Below are 18,573 nucleotides of genomic sequence, written 5' to 3'. Positions count from 1 at the left end.
CTTTTTAACGAGGGTATAGGGTTTTTTGGGTGACTTTGAAATGTAGTAAAAACTAGACAGTTAAAAGCTAGTGAACTCTGTTTCTTACCTTTATCAGCCTTGCATCCCTGATGTCATGATCACATGCCATTGGGTGCCATTGCTTCCTAGTAATTTTTAACCCATGACATCACCACTTCGAGTGCAGTCTCGTTGTAGTATTGTGAACTATGTTAGTTGGGCTCTAAGGCATATTGACAGGCCATTTCAAAAACAGTAGATTGTTCAAGCACAAGCAGTTGTCAGCGGGAATTATGAAATGCATCTTCAGCTCATCCCGCTGCATCACGTTCATTTCCTGAAAATCATTCTTCTTCTTACACTCCTCCATTATCTTTCCTTTTCAACCCTCCTTTGGGGCACTATGGTTACAGCCCTCAGTTAAATACTTACTGGTAATACAATTATTGATGTCCTCTTTATTCAACACCAACATCTCGTCAACCAAACACATAGCGAGCGTTTCCCACACTTTCCGACAGGATAACACCCAAAATAAAGGGAAAAAAAGGGATCCTTCCTCACCAACAGCCCAGCACATACTGGGCGATTTATCCCGCCATTTTTTCAAGTCGGGAATGGTAGGGGTTATGGAGATTGGGGGTCTCGGTAGTTGGGAGGGATGATGGGAGGGGTCAGAAGAGGGAAGAAAGACCATAACATCAACAGAGTGAAACTACCGCATGTGTACCAGGGCCACATGGGTTGGGGTGGAAGGAGGGTCCGCCAATAAATTAAATCTGTACCAGACTAACCTTTATCCCACTGTCAGCCGGTGTGGCTGAGCGGTTCTAGGCGCTTCAGTCTGGAACCGCGCGACCGCTACGGTCGCAGGTTCGAATCCTACCTCAGACAATGTGAGTGCATCCGCACTGAAGAAGATCATTGGCTGGTAAGCCTTATTTATGTGAAGGTGGTATCTCTTCTCCCGGACTTTCTGTTCAGACTACAAATGTAGTGTGTTGACAGTAAGTTGGAAATCTGTGGTTCACAGGGAGTGTGCCAGTGGTAAGTCCCTGCAGTGGTAGTATCATCTGTTTCCTAGATGGCTCAGTGCGATGCTGTGTTCGGTCAGAGGGTTAGTTGCCCTCTGTAATAAAAAACTGAGTGACTAGGTCAATGACGAACTTAGGTGCTTGTCAGGGACGTCCGCAACGAACAATAAGAAACAAAATGTGATTTTAAAAAAAAGTGGGTTAGGAAGTCTGCCATTCTCGCAGGAGATTCCTGGTTCGAGTACCGGTTGGGGCACATATTTTCAACACCTGTAAGCAGCTAATGGTTTGGATTTTATTGTAATTTCATCCTTAGTTTTGTGGTTACTTCAGTTTGAAAAAATGATACAATCTAGAAGCGGCGATTCAGAGTATCCTTTATCTCTCGCCTTCGCCGGTCCCCTCCGCTTCACTTTCGCAAATCTTTGTCATTGAGATCAATGTCTGCCATAACGTCATTACAATATCGATCACCTTGGCTAGAATTTTTCAGTCTTTATTTGAAGTATACGTTTATTACTGGAAATAACAGCAATAAAGAACCGAAAATCGATATTTGAGAAATAGGTTATTTTGATAGCTTTTAACAATCAATTTAAAATGGAGACATAAAAAACCGGTATAAGCGAAAACTGGTTGTTACGATAACGGCCTTTCCTATTGTAGAGAATGCAGCGGTACGCCATCGACTGCCTTACAAGCCCAAGAATTCAACAAGTTTGGCTCACTAGCTCTGAGTATGAGTGGATTCTAGCAAGCAGGACCACGTAAATGTTGGCGAGGGTGTCGTAAACTAAGCTCTGCACATGCCCCAGCAAATGGAGTCCACTGTGTCACCCTGGTGGCCATGGAACAGGACCAGCGCGGCCATTTACAGACTGACCATCAATGTGGTTCATAACGTCGAGTGCAAAGCGTGACGTCATCCCGTAAAGTTGAAACCACATAAACTGTAGAATTCCTCTGGGTAGTCAATGGGAGGACATACTGTAGCAACGTTTTGTACAAGACTCCCTTCAGTTTGTTAAGAATTTCGTAGGATACAATTACTTAATCGTTGCTGTTATTTTTTCATTTATTCACGGCGAACTAGTGTTGATGAGGCGACAGTGGTATGTGTGTGGGGTCTTTGGAACACTTTTGAGGGAACGCGAACCATTATTATGTCACGTATGGCCACTGATTTTGAACGCATGACGTAATCAATGACCCTGACACGTGCGAGTATGACATCATCAATGATCTTCAATGTCTGAATCATCAAGATGGTGGATCGTGGAGTATTTAAAAATCCAAGATCGCGGATGAGGTAAATTTAAAAAATAATGTGGGCAGATGGCGGAAAATTTCACAAAGAAAAATGACAGGTAACAGAAAATTTATAAATTATAGATTGTAGGTGGTGGGAGATTTAAGAATTAAAAATGGAGAATGTCAATAAATTTTTAAGAAAAAGAACGGTAAACCGGTGGGAAATATTTTTCAGCCAATCACATTGCAAGTCTGCGGTATTAGATTATTTATCATTTTAATTTTTTATTTTTGTGTCGTTGAAGTGATAGAGAGCTGGCTGGGGATTGGTAACATGCTGCTCAACAAACCTGTATATACTGAAACTGTAGAATATTATCAAGAAACAATGGAACACTTCAGAGTTCGTAACATACACAATTTAAAACTGGGAACACAGCTGACTAATAAATAAGGCAGTTAAACCAAACACTCACCTTATCAAGAACCACAGTCCTCAAAATGGGTGGGTCTAAGGTAATAATTTTTGAGGTAAAACAGAAAACGTAAAAACAGAAAACATAAAAAAGAGGTCTCTGTGTACCCAAAATAAAAACGTGTTTCTTTTCTTATGCAGTTGCAGCAATAATTATTGTTTGTCATATGGCATTGCTCGTTAACAGTAGCCACAGGTCAAGAACTGGAATTCATCAAATAAATAACTACAGTTAGAAACAGTATAAACGGCTAAAGGTCCAATGATAAACGCCTACCACAACGAAGCCCTTTCAAGTAAATAATTTTACGCAAAATTTTCGTTATGGAGGATGATGCCTCGCCCCTATAGACCGCTCTCCATGGTTAAGTTAATGAAAATTCACTGCTCAATAGAGTTTATTATGATTTAAGATAGAAACAGGGTAACAGAACGAAGGGCCGGCAGCGATGCAAACAAGTTTCATGATGGACGAATGTGCTTTAGAATTTACACAGATTTTGGTTAAGAATACAAGATGCCCGTTATTAGTTATTTTAATGGAGCGTAAGACTACGTCAAAACACGCTATCACGTGCAAACAGGCTATGAGGCTTATAAACACAGTAAGCCTTAGGGCACAATGACTACTGACTCCAGACTAGTAAACTTATTCTATACCCGCGGCCGGTATCAAATACAATTGAAAATAGAAATCCAAAGTAAGAGAAACACTCAATCTCATGGAGTTACAGGAAACCGAATCGCTGTAGTAGCCAAACAAATGTACAAGAAGAATTAGCTAAGCCTCGAGGGCAGAGACAGCAAACAAACAGCTGGCTATATAATTAGTATACAGGTGGCTAGTTCAACAAACACCTAATAACAAGTAATGTGGAATTACTAGAATCATCTTCCTACTTTCTTACTAAAATAAATATCCTTTTTTTAGATGTATGAGGAATTTACAGTACAGAAAATGATCTGATGAAATGCACAAGACCAACTAAAACATAGCCGGCCGTTGTGGCCGAGTGGTTCTAGGTGCTTCAGTCTGGAACCACGCGACCGCTACGATCCCAGGTCCGAATCCTGGCTCGGGCATGGATGTGTGTTATGTCCTTAGGTTAGTTAGGTTTAAGTAGTTCTAAGTTCTATGGGACTGATGACCTCAGATGTTAAGTCCCATAGTGTTCAGAGCCAATTGAACCTTTTTTTTTTGCTAAGCAATACACACCTTCTGTTTATTCCTCTAACAATGTAATATGGGAGGTTCTATGTCACTGGTAATCTATGTCTGCGCGCGTTAGAAGTTCCATCATTTAAAATGTAGGCTTGCTTACACCTCTACGACACCGACAGCTTTCCATTATCATTTATACACGTAACGAGAAAGTTTTGTTACAAGCAATCAGTATATAATATTCGATTAAGCTGCGAACATTTTAAAAATTCAACTTAGCTTTCGCCATTTTGGTGTCCTCGTGTATTCTTATCGCAGTAGTTACACACTGTTATTTTCCATTCACGCTACAAATAACATTTGTTATCTTCTTTGAACTACGCTTTAACATCACATCATTTCAAAATTATCAGGTCTGACTTGCATCTCAACTAGTGATGAACATCCCCGTACCAGCGATTCACTGTTGTCGCCAGAATGGCGTAGTACTTTGTGACGCTCCACGAATGTAATGAAAATTATTATTCTGCGACCACTCGATGACAGACTTTGACATGGCTCTTGATGAAACTACTAAGTCGTCTAAAACTACCTGTGTATGTATGAATTTCGATTAATCAGTCTTTACCAATAGTAGCAAATTATGGTGAGGAAAAATTATTTCTCTGTTGGTGCTCCAAAGGCAATACAGATTCATGCATTGTGGTCGTTTTGTAGATCGCGGGAAAAAATCTCAACAGGAACTCACAAATTTCTATATTTGATGTTTTTAATTATTTGTGGTTTTATTCCTCCATGTAACATTGTAAGTTCTCATGTACCAGTTTCAGTGTTTTTATTTTGCCTTCTTTGAGGCTCTTTACACAGCGTTGTATCTTTTGTAGCTCTCATTAGTGGTTGAGTAGGAAAATGGTCCTTCAAATTTCAGGAAGACAGAAAATGGATGTGTCTCGCAGTTAAGGCACAAATGGCTCTGAGCACTATGGGACTTAACATCTATGGTCATCAGTCCCCTAGAACTCAGAACTACTTAAACCTAACTAACCTAAGGACATCACACAAGACCCAGCCATCACGAGGCAGAGAGAATCCCTGACCCCGCGGGGAATCGAACCCGGGAACCCGGGCGTGGGAAGACACAAATGCAGAAGACTGTGTGAAGAAAGGATGAGTCACATCGCAGAAACGCCTCTCTGGCGACATATCGAAATGATACGACATGGACGCGCAGACACAATCATGAGATTAACCGATCTAAACTGAGGTACGTCATCGTCATATCACGGTAGGTGGCAGCAGTCTTTATACTACAGTGTTGTATCTTAATGAGCCACCGCGATGTTGAATACCTCCTGGGGGTGTTGGGGCCACGTGACGCCATAAGGAAAGAAGGTAAGCGGAAGAGAGACGAACACGCAGTCATTATAGATAAGAACGGAACCGCAAGTGTGGGAAATCAATGATACAAGTAGTTTTGATAAAGATCACATTGTTGTGTCGGGCCGCCTGTTGGCGTGCTAGTGTCGTCAGCAGCTATGGAACCAGGGAAATGGCAGCACGAAGCGCGCACCGCGCCAAAGATGCAAAGCAGTGAGGCCAGATTTACGCTGTGAGGTACATTGAGTCGGGCTTTCATGCGACCTGTGGCGGCAATAAACGGCATCTTGGTAGCAGTGAACTACGTCAACGTTATAGCGGACCACCTGCATCGCTTCATGCTTGAAGTCTCCCCTACGTGACAACATCTTCCAGCAGGATAACCGTCCGTGGTGCTAGAACAGAATCGTGCTACAGTGGTTTGGGGGACGTTACAGTGGAATCACATTGATGTCTTGGCCAGTAAATGTGCCTGATCTGCTTCATCCGTACCCACTGGAACACAAATCGGGAGCCAGCTGCGTGCCCGTAAATCACTGTCCTGTAATTTGCGGGAACTGCTTGTCCTGTTCGTATACATCCGGTGTCAATTACTTTTGGGATCCTCTCAAGGACTTGCAGATCCCATGCCAAGCAAAATCTCTGTTGTGCTGTGTTTGAAAAGTGGAACGACACGCTATTAAACAGGTTGTCATAATAATTAAAATTCTTCTGGGTATTATGCCGCGTCATTGCTAAAAACTAACAACAATAATAAACTAAAACCGACGTTTCGGCCGAACTCCGGAGGCCTACCTCAGGGCACGACGGGTTTTGCATGGGGACAGGTGCTTCTATTTATTACAGACTGCCGATGTCTGACCTCACTGTTGTAAAGCTTTTAATTGGCTAGTCATGACGTAAGGGAAGATGGATGGAACGAGGCTATTCGTGGATGTCGATGTCGTCAATGATTGGTACCTGTCCGCCAATCAGCGTCCGGCTTCTGGTCGGCAAGTTTTCCTCCTGGTGTGCGCGGAAGTGGACTGGCAGTTGCTCAACAGCTGTTCGTGCCAACGGCTATGATGAGAACATCATAAGAAAAGTTGGCTAAAACCAAAGGGAGCAGAGGACGAGAAGAAGGCAAAGAAGAGAAGCTTCCACTGGTACACTTACCATATGTAAAAGGCTTCAGTGAACGTCTAGGCAACGTCTTCCGCCGACGAGGTTTCAGGCCGATGTTTCGAATCAGTCACAGGATCCACGAAATGATAGGTTCCACCAAGGATGTAGTCAACAATCGTAACACTGCAGGTGTTCACGAACTACGGTGTGAGTGCGGAGTTGCCTACATACGAGAAACAGGGCGACCCGTCAGCTTACGAGTAGCAGAACACGAACGCTACGTACGATTACAACAACATAACAAATCGGCCACAGCGGAACACCACCGTGACTGTGGACAACCTATCAGGTTCCAGGAAGCCCGAGTACTGGCGAAAGAATCGTGGATGCGAGAACGCAAAATACGGGAGGCGATCGAAATTATTAAGCAGCCTGACATCATCAACAGAGAAGATGGCTACAAACTCCCGGCGTCCTGGCTGCCGGCCATCCCAGTCCAACGGGCCGAGAGCGGTCGCGTGGCGGAAGCTACACGGGACACGGACGTATCTGCACCAACAGCTGTAGAGCAACTGTCAGTCCACTTCCGCGCACACCAGGAGGAAAACTTGCCGACCAGAAGCCGAGCGCTGATTGGCGGACAGCTACCAATCGTTGACGATGTGGATACCCACGAAAAGGCTCTTTCCTTCCATCTTCCCTTACGTCATGACTAACTAATCATATTAAAGGGACACTTAAAAGTTTTACAACATTGACGTCAGACATCGATAGTCTGTAATAAATAGAACCTTCTATCCCCATGCAAAATCAGTCGTGCCCTGAGGAAAGCCGTAACAATTCGGCCGAAACGTCGCTTTTAGTTTATTATTGTTGTTATTTTTTAGCAATGACGCGGAATTATACCCAGAAGAATTTTAATCACTATGACACCGGCCGCGGAAGCCTATGTTCTTATATCAGGTTGTCAGAGTGTCTGGCCAGATCAGTGTCTATATTGGTAACTAAGTTTGTAATCAGTGATTACATCTTATGTGCCATAATTCACTGTCATAAACGTTTCCAGTAAACATGCGTCAATAAACAGGCCATTTGCGAGATGACCGCATTAAGAGCTGCAACGACTTAAGACGTCAGAGAAAGTCACGCATCGGCGCTGGCAGCTTCTTTTCAAACGTAATTTGACGAGGCACTTACCGCTCAGATTACAAAAGATCAGACTTTTATGTAACTTGGCACAATGTACCAGTGTGTTCCGAACGATATGTCAAATGTTTTACTAACTTTACGTTATTTATCATAATCAACAATCGTACCTTGGATGTAAGTTAACTGTATAACTGAGAAACAATGCTTAATGTCTGCATAAACTACTTCCTATTGTTATGCAGATCACGCTCTTTTTGACACTGCATTTTACTCTCGGCTTGTCGTAATATACTAGGTCTACAACTTTGCTTCCGCGGTTTTTTCTCGAAGTTCGGGGTTTTATTGTGAAAAACTTACAAAAAATTTTTGATTCCTAGTATTGCCCATCGCTGGCCACTACATTCTCCCATCTTTCGTATAGCATACGAATCCCATGGCAGAAGAACTAGGCGTCTTTTGTAGTGATCCATGAATCGATTCAATTTTGCACTTGTTCATGTGATCGGAAATGCTGGTCGGTCAGACTGTAAGCCACTAATCGAAAAAGGTGGTAGTCAGAGAGAGCAGCGTATGGAGAATACGCCGGTAGGGACAGGACTTCTCATTTCAACGTTTCCACGTATATTTTGACGGGTTTTGCGACATGGGGTCGAGCACTGACCTGCTACAAACTTACCTTTACGTGTCTAACGCTGTACTGTGGCCGTTTGTGTTTCAGTGCTGAGCTCGAACGTATCAATTGCTCTCGATAATGATGTGCTGTGGCTGTCTTCATCTGTTTCAGTAGCTACGAAAACGTTGTGTCATCCACCGCCATGCAGGGCTTTGACATCAAAATCACCGTCCTTAAAGGCGTGGAAAACGTTCCCTGCACGTTCTCCCACTAACAGTTCCCTCACCATTGGTCTTACACAGCATTTTAAGAGCCACAGCCCCAGATTTCTTCATGTTAAACCAGAAAATTAAAACTTACCGCAAATGGCGAGAAATGGGTTCGTAAGTTGACGTACATAATGGAGAACAACCTTGTGATGCAATCACAACTCGACTGATATTTTTATGGCATTATGTTTACAGGTGCCTAAGCTTTTTGTATTACACCTATGACCAACCACCTGAACCCCCCTTGCCGCTACTGCCGTCTATTGCAAAATGGCGGAAGCAAGGTTGCAGACCTAATAACACAAAAGCCAATTGGGCGTCTGAAAGAATGAATGCGCTGACTAAGCGTTCTGCTTGTTCCGGTAAGTCTTATCTTGCTCACATCCAGTCGCAGTAATATTATTTGCATGTCGATACGGCAGTTCTGCGCCCAATTTCAGTGATTAAACGTTTTTGCGTTTCTGAACAGTCCCCAACTTGTCGGGACTTGTTGAGACAGTGTGTTCCATCAATGGGCATGCCCAGACGTCAGACGTTTCCGACTCATCTAGAAGGGGGTTATAAAGTCAGGAGCAGACATTTTCCTCGCGAATTATTAACTGATGTTGAACCATCAAAGCTGTCTGTTCAACACTTCCTCCTCCTTCTTGAAACACTCGAGCAACTTTCCAAAAGTTGTAAGTATGACAAATATTATATTACTATCTACAATCTCGTAAGTGGCAGTCAAATAAACCGAACACCAGCCACTACGGAACCGTGGAACGGTTCCACCGAATGTAATCACCAAATGCATTAAGACAATTACGTCACTGGGAGACGAGACGATCAATTCCTATTTCGTAGAAAACTATCGGCCGCTGACGGTTGCTCAGCCAGACGCACTCTTGCACTTCCTCGTCTGACTGAAACCGACGTCCAAGATTGTCTTTCATCAAGTTGCCAGTAATGTGAAAATCACACTGTGAAAGATCCAGGCTGTACGGAGGATGTTGCAGTGTTTCCGAACTAATTCCCTGAAACGTAGCCTTCGTCCGATTGGCAGTGTGGGACCGGTATTATCTTGCAACAGAATGATTCCGTCCAACAGCATTCCGACAGCCCAAGGGCAAACGGCAAAGACAACAGTAACATCTCAATCTTTTTTTCAAAAAATTTTAAATTAACAACAGCCTCAGATACAATGTTTACCTAGATTTTCCTAGGTTTCAGTGGGATAACCCAACCTTCTTCAGAATAAACGGAGCTACGATTTGTCCATAATGGGCAACTTCAAAAACTAAAAACTGTAATATAGTAATACATGGTCATATTGCAATAACTTATCTGGGAAACAGCCTCGGCCCCACTTCTCCATCGCAGTACGGCAGCAACGGATGTACTGGAACTGGCTATAGCCTCGAGAGCGCATGTGCGGATAGTGTGTCATGGTACTTGTTAACACTGGTACCAACTCCTAAACTTAAAATTTTATAAATAACGAGGTGCGGCTAACGAAGTTGACGTATACGTTACCCTGTAAAAAACAAAGATATATCGACTATCTTAGCATTTGTAATAATTTTTTGGACGTCCAAAGTGAAGGGTGCGTGGTTGGATATTTTGGAAGAAATGCAATTTTTTAAACACTTACTATATGACAAAAATAACCTTCTCAACGACAAGCTGCAGCTGCGAAACATTAAGTTTTTTTAGAGGTTTTTAACCGTTGTTCCATCCGCCACAGTTTTAGGGACTAATCATTATACCCTCGCCAACATGTGTTAGCACTCCCATTTGCTGAATGGCTGGGATTATCTGGCATTTCAAACCCGTAGTTATCCTCATGCGGTCAACTTCGATGATTAGCCCGAATATGTTAGGTTGGCTTAAAATAGTAAACGAATTGCTCCCTTCACTTTAGACGTCCAACAAATTATTACAAATGTTAAGGCAGTCTATATATCTTTGATCCTTACGGGGTAACGTATACATCAATTTCGTTAGCCGCACCTGGTTACTCATAAAATTTTAAGTTTAGGAGTACATGTTGGTATCAGTGTTAACAAGTACGCATGAAACACTATCGCGCATGCGCTCTCGAGGCTACAGCCAGTTCCAATACAACATCCGATGCTGCCATACTGCGGTCGCGAAGTTATTGCAATATGACAACGTATTACTGTATTATAGTTTTTAGTTTTTGACGTTGTCCATTATGGACAAATCGTAGTTCCTTTTATTCTGAAGAAGGTTGGGTTTCCGCAACTGAAACCTAGGTAAATCTAGGTAAACGTTGCAACTGAAGCTGTTGTTAAAGTTAATATCTATACAGTTGCTGACAGGGCCGCGAATTGTTGAAAATAAAACAAAGTAACATTTCACATCTCCCGCTTTCCCTCACCCCAAGGATATTCACATTTGTTGACGAAAGTTGGTCCTGAGGACCTTCTCTATCCGATTGCAAGGGCCTCTGCTTGTCGAGTTCTTCGAGTGGATCCAAAATCAATGTACAGCACTAATAAGAGACTTTGCAGAATGAGCGGCCCACCAAAGTCACAGCGCCCAGGATTGCTGTCGGTCGTAGTCGCCCCGCTGCATGATAACTCCCGTCCCCACCCTTCCAGTTCGAGGAAGGTGACTTGGTTGGGAAACACTGCAGCATACTCCGACAGCCCGGATCTCTCACAGCGTGATTTTCACATCGCTGACGACCTGAAGGAACACATGCATGGCGTTGGTGCAATAGTGGCTGTGGTTGTCGATACGTCAGTGGCCGACCGCTTTCTACCAAACAGCAATTGATCGTCTATTCTGCAAGTAGGATAAATGTGTCAACAAGTGTGGTGATTCATTTTGAGTGGAACAGTTCTATGATACTTCCTGGCAGATTAAAACTGTGTGCCCGACCGAGACTCGAACTCGGGAGACGAGGTACTGGCAGAAGTAAAGCTGTGAGTACCGGCTGTGAGTCGTGCTTCGGTAGCTCAGTTGGATACGCCGGCACGGTAGCTCAGCGTGTTCGGTCAGAGGGTTAGCTGCCCTCTGTAATAAAAAACTGAGTTAATCGAGCAACAACGAACATAAACGGATGTCTCGCGACGTCGGCACAGAGCAAATACAACGAACGCCAACGATCAAAATGAGATTAATAAAAAAAAAAGTTGGTATAGCACTTGCCCGCGAAAGGCAAAGGTCCCGAGTTCGAGTCTCGGTCGGGCACACTGTTATAATCTGCCAGGAAGTCTCATATCAGCGCACACTCCGCTGCAGAGTGAAAATCTCATTCTGGAAGCATCCCCCAGGCTGTGGCTAAGCCATGTCTCCGCAATATCCTTTCTTTCAGGAGTGCCAGTTCTGCAAGGTTCGCAGGAGAGCTTCTGTAAAGTTTGGAAGGTAGGAGACGAGGTTCTGGCAGAAGTAAAGCTGTGAGTACCGAGCGTGAGTCGTGCTTCGGTAGCTCAGTTGGTAGAGCACTTGCCCTCGAAAGGCAAAGGCCCCGAGTTCGAGTCTCGGTCGGGCACACAGTTTCAAACTGCCAGGAAGTTTCATATCAGCGCACACTCCGCTGCAGAGTGAAAATCTTATTCTGGAATTCTATGATCCTCGTGGTTTTCATTTCACTGCCCCTCATGTATTCTTTTCACTTACTGATTACTTACTGTCACTAGAACATGCTTTTATCTCATTCAGTCTTGCAAAATCTGCTCCAGTTGTCGTATGTCACACTCGATCAATACAGTCATCGAAGATCTGCAGCAACTGTTATCGAAACAGTTGATGGTAAGGCAAATTCAATATGTATAACAAGTCTCCAAACGGAATGTAAATCAAACATATGCATTACATCTTCAACTTACTTATCGTTCGCGAAACGTTTGTGCTGATACATATCGCTCATAAAGCCTCTTCCAGTTTTCTGGTTTCTCTAGCAGGCTTTTGACATAATTTTTCTGTTTCACACATTGCTAAATGGCTCAAATGGCTCTGAGCTCTATAGGACTTAACATCTGAGGTCATCAGTCCCCTAGAACTTAGAACTACTTAAATCTAACTAATCTAAGGACATCAGACACATCCATGCCCCAGGCAGAATTCAAACGTGCGACCGTAACGGCCACGCGGTTCCAGACTGAGGCGCCTAGAACCGCACGGCCACAACCGCCGGCCATTGCTAAATCTATGAATGTAATTACACTGTTATTTCTAAGCCATACATTTTTTTATTTAAATTTGTAGAATGTACGTGCACCTGGAGACAGAGCAGTGCGCGCATCTCGTGGTCTCGCTTCTCGCGCCCGGGTTCCCGGGTTCGATTCCCCGCGGGGTCAGGGATTTTCTCTGCCTGGTGATGGCTGGGTGTTGTGTGTTGTCCTTAGGTTAGTTAGGTTTAAGTAGTTCTAAGTTCCAGGGGACTGATGACCATAGATGTTAAGTCCCATAGTGCTCAGAGACATTTGAACCATTTGAACAGAGCAATGACCGTCGTCTTCCAGAAAAGTACAGCTGATCAATCGTCTAGGAACCTGATTAACCAAATTCATATGGTTCAAATGGCTCTAAGCGCCAAGGAACTTAACATCTGAGGTCATCAGTCCCCTAGAACTTGGAACTACATAAACCTAACTAACCTAAGGACATCACACACATCCATGCTCGAGGCAGGATTCCAAACTGCGACCGTAGCAGCAACGAGGTCCTGATTATCCAGCAGAGAGTCTGCAGTGCAACTGAACGGTAGAAGGCCGGTGGAAGGACTGAAGCGGCCGATACTTGACTGACAAAGAAGGAGAATGCTGGAGGAGTACTCTCTTGGGAGCCTTAACATCACGAACATGATTGTTGCCAACTTCGAGACTAATGTAGTAATATAACTGCGTTAGCAATAATGGCTGAACCAACACCAAAACACATTGAACTAGATAATCTTAAATGGGTTTGTGTTTATTCCGCAGTTAGGGCTTGAATATGAACGGGTGTGATAATGATAGCTAATAGACTTGGGATCAAGGAGCCTAGACATATCTTGGATGTAGCGCTCAGGAGACACTGGTCGAGAAACGAGCAGCAACAGGGAAGTAACTGATTTTGTGACATTTTATGAGTTCCTAAACAGCAACGAATTTTATAGTTTCATCTGTGTCCTTTCATAGTTTCTTGAATTCCTGCTTGTTAATTTAATATCAATAGAAATAGCTTCCGCGTTTTTGTTTGTATCTGAAATTACCGATTTGGTGACCTATTATACGTTCCTAATTGTGTGCGAATTATTTAGTCTCACCTGAGTGCTTTGGTAGTTTAGTTTTTGAATCTCTGTGTGTTACTCTAGTTATCACATACAGTTCTTGCGTGTCGTCAGTGTATACTCTAGAGTTCTAAAGCGTGTGTTAGTGGTCCTTTGTTTGTCTGTGTATTGTATTTTCCCACGGCCTTTAGTACGGATATGGGCTGTGACTGCTCTGAGCGGATGCGTGCCGAGTTGGTGACACTTTGTTCTCAGCTCCACGCTGTGATGGCTTAGGTTACACAGCGTGACGCTGCACTGGCTGGACTTTACTGTTGTGAGCCGGCTGTGGGGATTCAGCGACGTCCACCCAGACCCACGAGTCCGCCACGATAGCGGTTGTCAGCCCAGTTCCTGGTTGCACTGAGGTTGATCCCTCACCCGTGGCCCAGTGGGAGGACGCCTACGGGCGTGGCAGGTGGTGAAAGACTTCGAATGCGAGACCTCCGCAGTGAGCCTGACAAACACATTCCAGGTACTTGAAACCTGGAAATCAAGGAAGGCAGGATTCGGTTACGATTGTGGACAGGACCGTAATCAGTTACTGCCGGTTCCCTTTAGCAATTACACACATTTATTTTAAAACGGTAATTCCTGACTCAGTAATAAACAAAGATATTACACGTTATTAATGAAGGAATGAACAACTGTGTAATTAATAGTGCTTTCAGTGCGTTACAATTTACTACATGAGCATAAAATACAGACACAGCAAATAATGTTTTAAAAACAAGCCAGTGTGATCGAAATTAGAATTTTAAGTCAAGTAACCACAGTCACGGCTGAAGGCCTTTAACGCCAATTATTAAAGAAAATTACACATACACACTGTAAAATAGTAATGCAATAGTGAAGGTTAAAAGGACAAGCAACTGATCACCAAACAGGTGAGGCAAAATGGTGGTAAACTGGGTAGCACAATCATTTAAATCTGCTGTAACACCAAGAATGGCAATTATATAAAAATAATTTAGAAAGATACAATGAAGCAGCAAATACAAAAATGAAACACAAGGGCCAGTCGCAGACGGTGCACCAGGAATCGCCCTCTGAGTAGGTCTGGAAAAAAAAAGACGCTTTCGTGAGCGATGAGATAGGCAGCCAAGAGCTGCATTCACTTTTCAAGATGGTAACTCAGACTAGTGGCAGTCTAACGAATGACTAATGATAATCATACTGAGGCTACCTGACGTCTAATAAACAAAATGCAAAGATGTAAAAATACGCCAAAGCCGGAACCGGCAGTCTGCACTCCGCCCACAAAATGCTCTGCTTAGAGTGCCCAGAACGAGAAAGGGATCACTACCACCAGAGTAGAAGAATCGTCAACCAACCTACAGTCCAGAAAGCTGTCAAAACTACGCGCCTCACCGGACAGCAGCGGCAAGGCGAGGAAACTGCCGTTACATACACAAACCCCAGGGCAGGTAACTGGGGCGTTAGCAGCCTTGAGACAGGAACAATACCGCTGATTGAAAGCAATGAAGAGTCTTTAGAAGTCGAGGAAAGCTAATCAGATCCGCCTTCGCCAAGCACTCCACTGACTACTCTTCACCTCGGCAGCACTATGAGCAGCAACACGAACCTAAGGCACTGGGGAATCGCAAGATCTCACAATGGTGGAGGTTTCTCTCCTTGAATCCAAATCACAGAGGGTGGGATTATTAACAGTTGGGAGCTCTAACGTTAGGCGCATTATGGGGAACTTTAGCACACGACCGCCAAGGAAGGTAGAAAGCAAATGTGAACTCCATATGCATACCGGGTAGAGTCATTCCAGATTTGGAATGGGTCCTTCCGGATGCCATGAAGAGCACACAGTGCAGCCAACTGCAGGTGGTGGCTCATCACGGTACCAATGATGCGTTTGGCTTTGGATTGGGAAAGGTTCTCTCTGATTTCAAGCGGTCATAAGAAGTGGTAAACGCTGCCTGTCTTGCGAGATGGAAGCAGAGCTCGCCATCTGCAGCATAGTCGATAGGACAGATTGTTGACCTCTGGCCCAGAGCCAAGTGGTGGTTCTGAATCAGAAACTCAGATCGTTCTCCGACAGAGTAGGCTGCAGCTTTCTCGACTTGCGCCATAGTGTGGTGCGGTTTCAGGTTCGGCTACATAGGCCACTAGTATTCCACTGGCGGTTTCTTAGCTTAGAGGGTCTCGGGGAAACACAAAAGGGCTTCAGTCTCAGAGGGTGCAGACCGAACACAGGAAGAACGTAGATCTAGAAACCATCGGTATAACAGCTGTATTAGCAAAGTACCAGAGCTCTAAACGCTAATAGAAAGCCTGAAAGCTGGCTAAAGCCCGAGAGAAGTTCAAACGAAATTTTTGCGGAGGACCTAAAGCTGTTCCAAGAGGATGGGATAAACACAGTTGGCGGTGGCGTACTTGCTGCTGACAGTAGTTTATCTTCTAGCAAAATTGCAGTTCCTGTGGGTAGGTATAGGTAGAGGTTATTTCTCACAATCTGAATAAAATAATAACTGGATTCTTTTACCGACCACCCAACTAAAATGAAAACTATTGAAAGGTTCAAAGAAAACTTGAGACTAATTTCAAACACATGCGCGACTAATACAGTTATAGTTGGTAGTGATATCAATTCAACCTCGATATGTTGGCGAAAATACATGTTTAAATCTGGAGTTACGCATAAAACATCAATCGAAATTGTGCTAAAAAAGTTCTCTGAAAATTAATTTGAGCAGCTAGTTCGTGAGCCCACTCGAATAGTAAATTATTATGAAAACATACTTGACCTCTTAGTAACAAATAATCCTGAGCTAATAAAGAGCTTCAAAATGGATACAGGGATTCGTGAATGTTGGGCTGTCGTAGCGAAACTGAATACTGTAACTCGCATATCTTCCACAAATTAAGGAAAAATATACCCACTCATAAAAGCAGATAAAAATACTCTTCCTGAGAGACAATCTCCACACCTTCCAAATTATCAGTGTAAGTGTAGACCAGATATGGCTTGAGTTCAAATAAATATTATCAACAACACTTAAGAAATTTATGCCAAATGAATTGACAAACGAAGGAGTTGATCCCCCTTGGTAACCATCACAGTTGTACTGAGATAAACTTTTTGTGTGTTAAACTAATGGGAAAACAAAGCGTAGTAGACCATGTCATGTGGTAAAATGATACACCGACCTAACGGACACTATTGCAAGTTTCTTCCCTCAGGATGTGTAATACTAACTGACCGAGAAGTTGATTTACAGGAGGTGAACGATAATTGTTCACAACGTACTATAGTGGTATAGAGGAAGTGTTAAGTTGATGTACAGGTTCTCAGCGTTTTTCAATAAGTTTAATAAACACAACAGATACACGCAACGGTGGCTTCAGTCATCAATAATATATTCTTCTTCACTATTTACAACAGTCTGCCAGCGCAGGGGTGACTTCTTGATACCAAAACTGTAGAAATGACTTGGTCTTGAGGTGAAGAAGTCATCGAGCTGTGTTCGGAGCTCGTTTACATCCAGAAATGAAGTTTCTTGAAGGTTATTCGACAGACAGCGGAAAAGGTGAAAAACTGGGGGCGCTAGATCGGGTGAATAAGGTGGGTGCCGAATGACTTCCGAACCCAACTCCTGGACAATGGCTTTTGTCAGTCTAGCAGAATACGGGCAGGCGTCATCGCGCCACATTGTTTTGGCTCGACCATTCCTTTCTTTTCCTTATATTAGCATAAAGACACTTTTCGTGTCACCAGTAACGAGGCGGGATAGGAATGCTGAGGAGCCAATTCATGATGAGCAAGAGAGGAGCACCTGTAGCCACTAGCTGATTTTCGTGATTTTGGTTTAGTGCATGCGGTACCCTTATGGCCAATTTCTGAACCTTCCCCACTGCTTGCAAGTGTCCACTGTGGTGGAATGATCTTAGTCCATCACATCTGCCAGTTCTCGATTGTACTGACGTGGATCATTGTTGATAAATGCGTTTAAAAGATCTTCATCGAATCGCGGAAGTTCTCCTGGAGATCATCAATATGAAAACAATCCTCTTTAAAAAGAGACAACCATTTTACTGCTCCGTCCAATGGCATTTTCCTCACACCCGGCGCGGTTGTTCCTGGCTGCCCGTTCTGCTGTCGTCCATCTACTGACCTCAAACTGAAAAATACGTCGGAAATGTTCCGATTTCTCCATTTCGCACCCCATTTCCTCGCGTCCACAGCTCCACTCACTATACACACTCCTGGAAATTGAAATAAGAACACCGTGAATTCATTGTCCCAGGAAGGGGAAACTTTATTGACACATTCCTGGAGTCAGATACATCACATGATCACACTGACAGAACCACAGGCACATAGACACAGGCAACAGAGCATGCACAATGTCGGCACTAGTACAGTGTATATCCACCTTTCGCAGCAATGCAGGCTGCTATTCTCCCATGGAGACGATCGTAGAGATGCTGGATGTAGTCCTGTGGAACGGCTTGCCATGCCATTTCCACCTGGCGCCTCAGTTGGACCAGCGTTCGTGCTGGACGTTCAGACCGCGTGAGACGACGCTTCATCCAGTCCCAAACATGCTCAATGGGGGACAGATCCGGAGATCTTGCTGGCCAGGGTAGTTGACTTACACCTTCTAGAGCAGGTTGGGTGGCACGGGGTGCGGGGGACGGCCTAACGGTGTGCGGGACCGTAGCCCAGCTTCATGGAGACGGTTGCGAATGGTCAACGCCGATACCCCAGGAGCAACAGTGTCCCTAATTTGCTGGGAAGTGGCGGTGCGGTCCCCTACGGCACTGCGTAGGATCCTACGCTCTTGGCGTGCATCCGTGCGTCGCTGCGGTCCGGTCCCAGGTCGACGGACACGTGCACCTTTCGCCGACCACTGGAGACAAC

General features: G+C 44.1%; 1 non-coding gene across 1 annotated transcript; it reads left to right on the top strand.

The window, feature by feature from the left end:
* The first annotated feature begins 11,862 nt into the window (after window positions 1–11,862).
* Window positions 11,863–11,937, top strand: Trnas-cga (transfer RNA serine (anticodon CGA)). Its single transcript has one exon. It is a non-coding gene; the product is annotated as a tRNA-Ser (tRNA).
* The last annotated feature ends 6,636 nt before the right edge of the window (window positions 11,938–18,573 follow it).

This window comes from Schistocerca gregaria, chromosome 1 (genome assembly GCF_023897955.1).
Source record: "Schistocerca gregaria isolate iqSchGreg1 chromosome 1, iqSchGreg1.2, whole genome shotgun sequence".
In the NCBI taxonomy this organism is placed as follows: domain Eukaryota; kingdom Metazoa; phylum Arthropoda; class Insecta; order Orthoptera; family Acrididae; genus Schistocerca; species Schistocerca gregaria.
The sequence above is the reverse complement of the archived record's forward strand: the minus strand, read 5'-3'. Positions and strand labels throughout refer to the sequence as shown.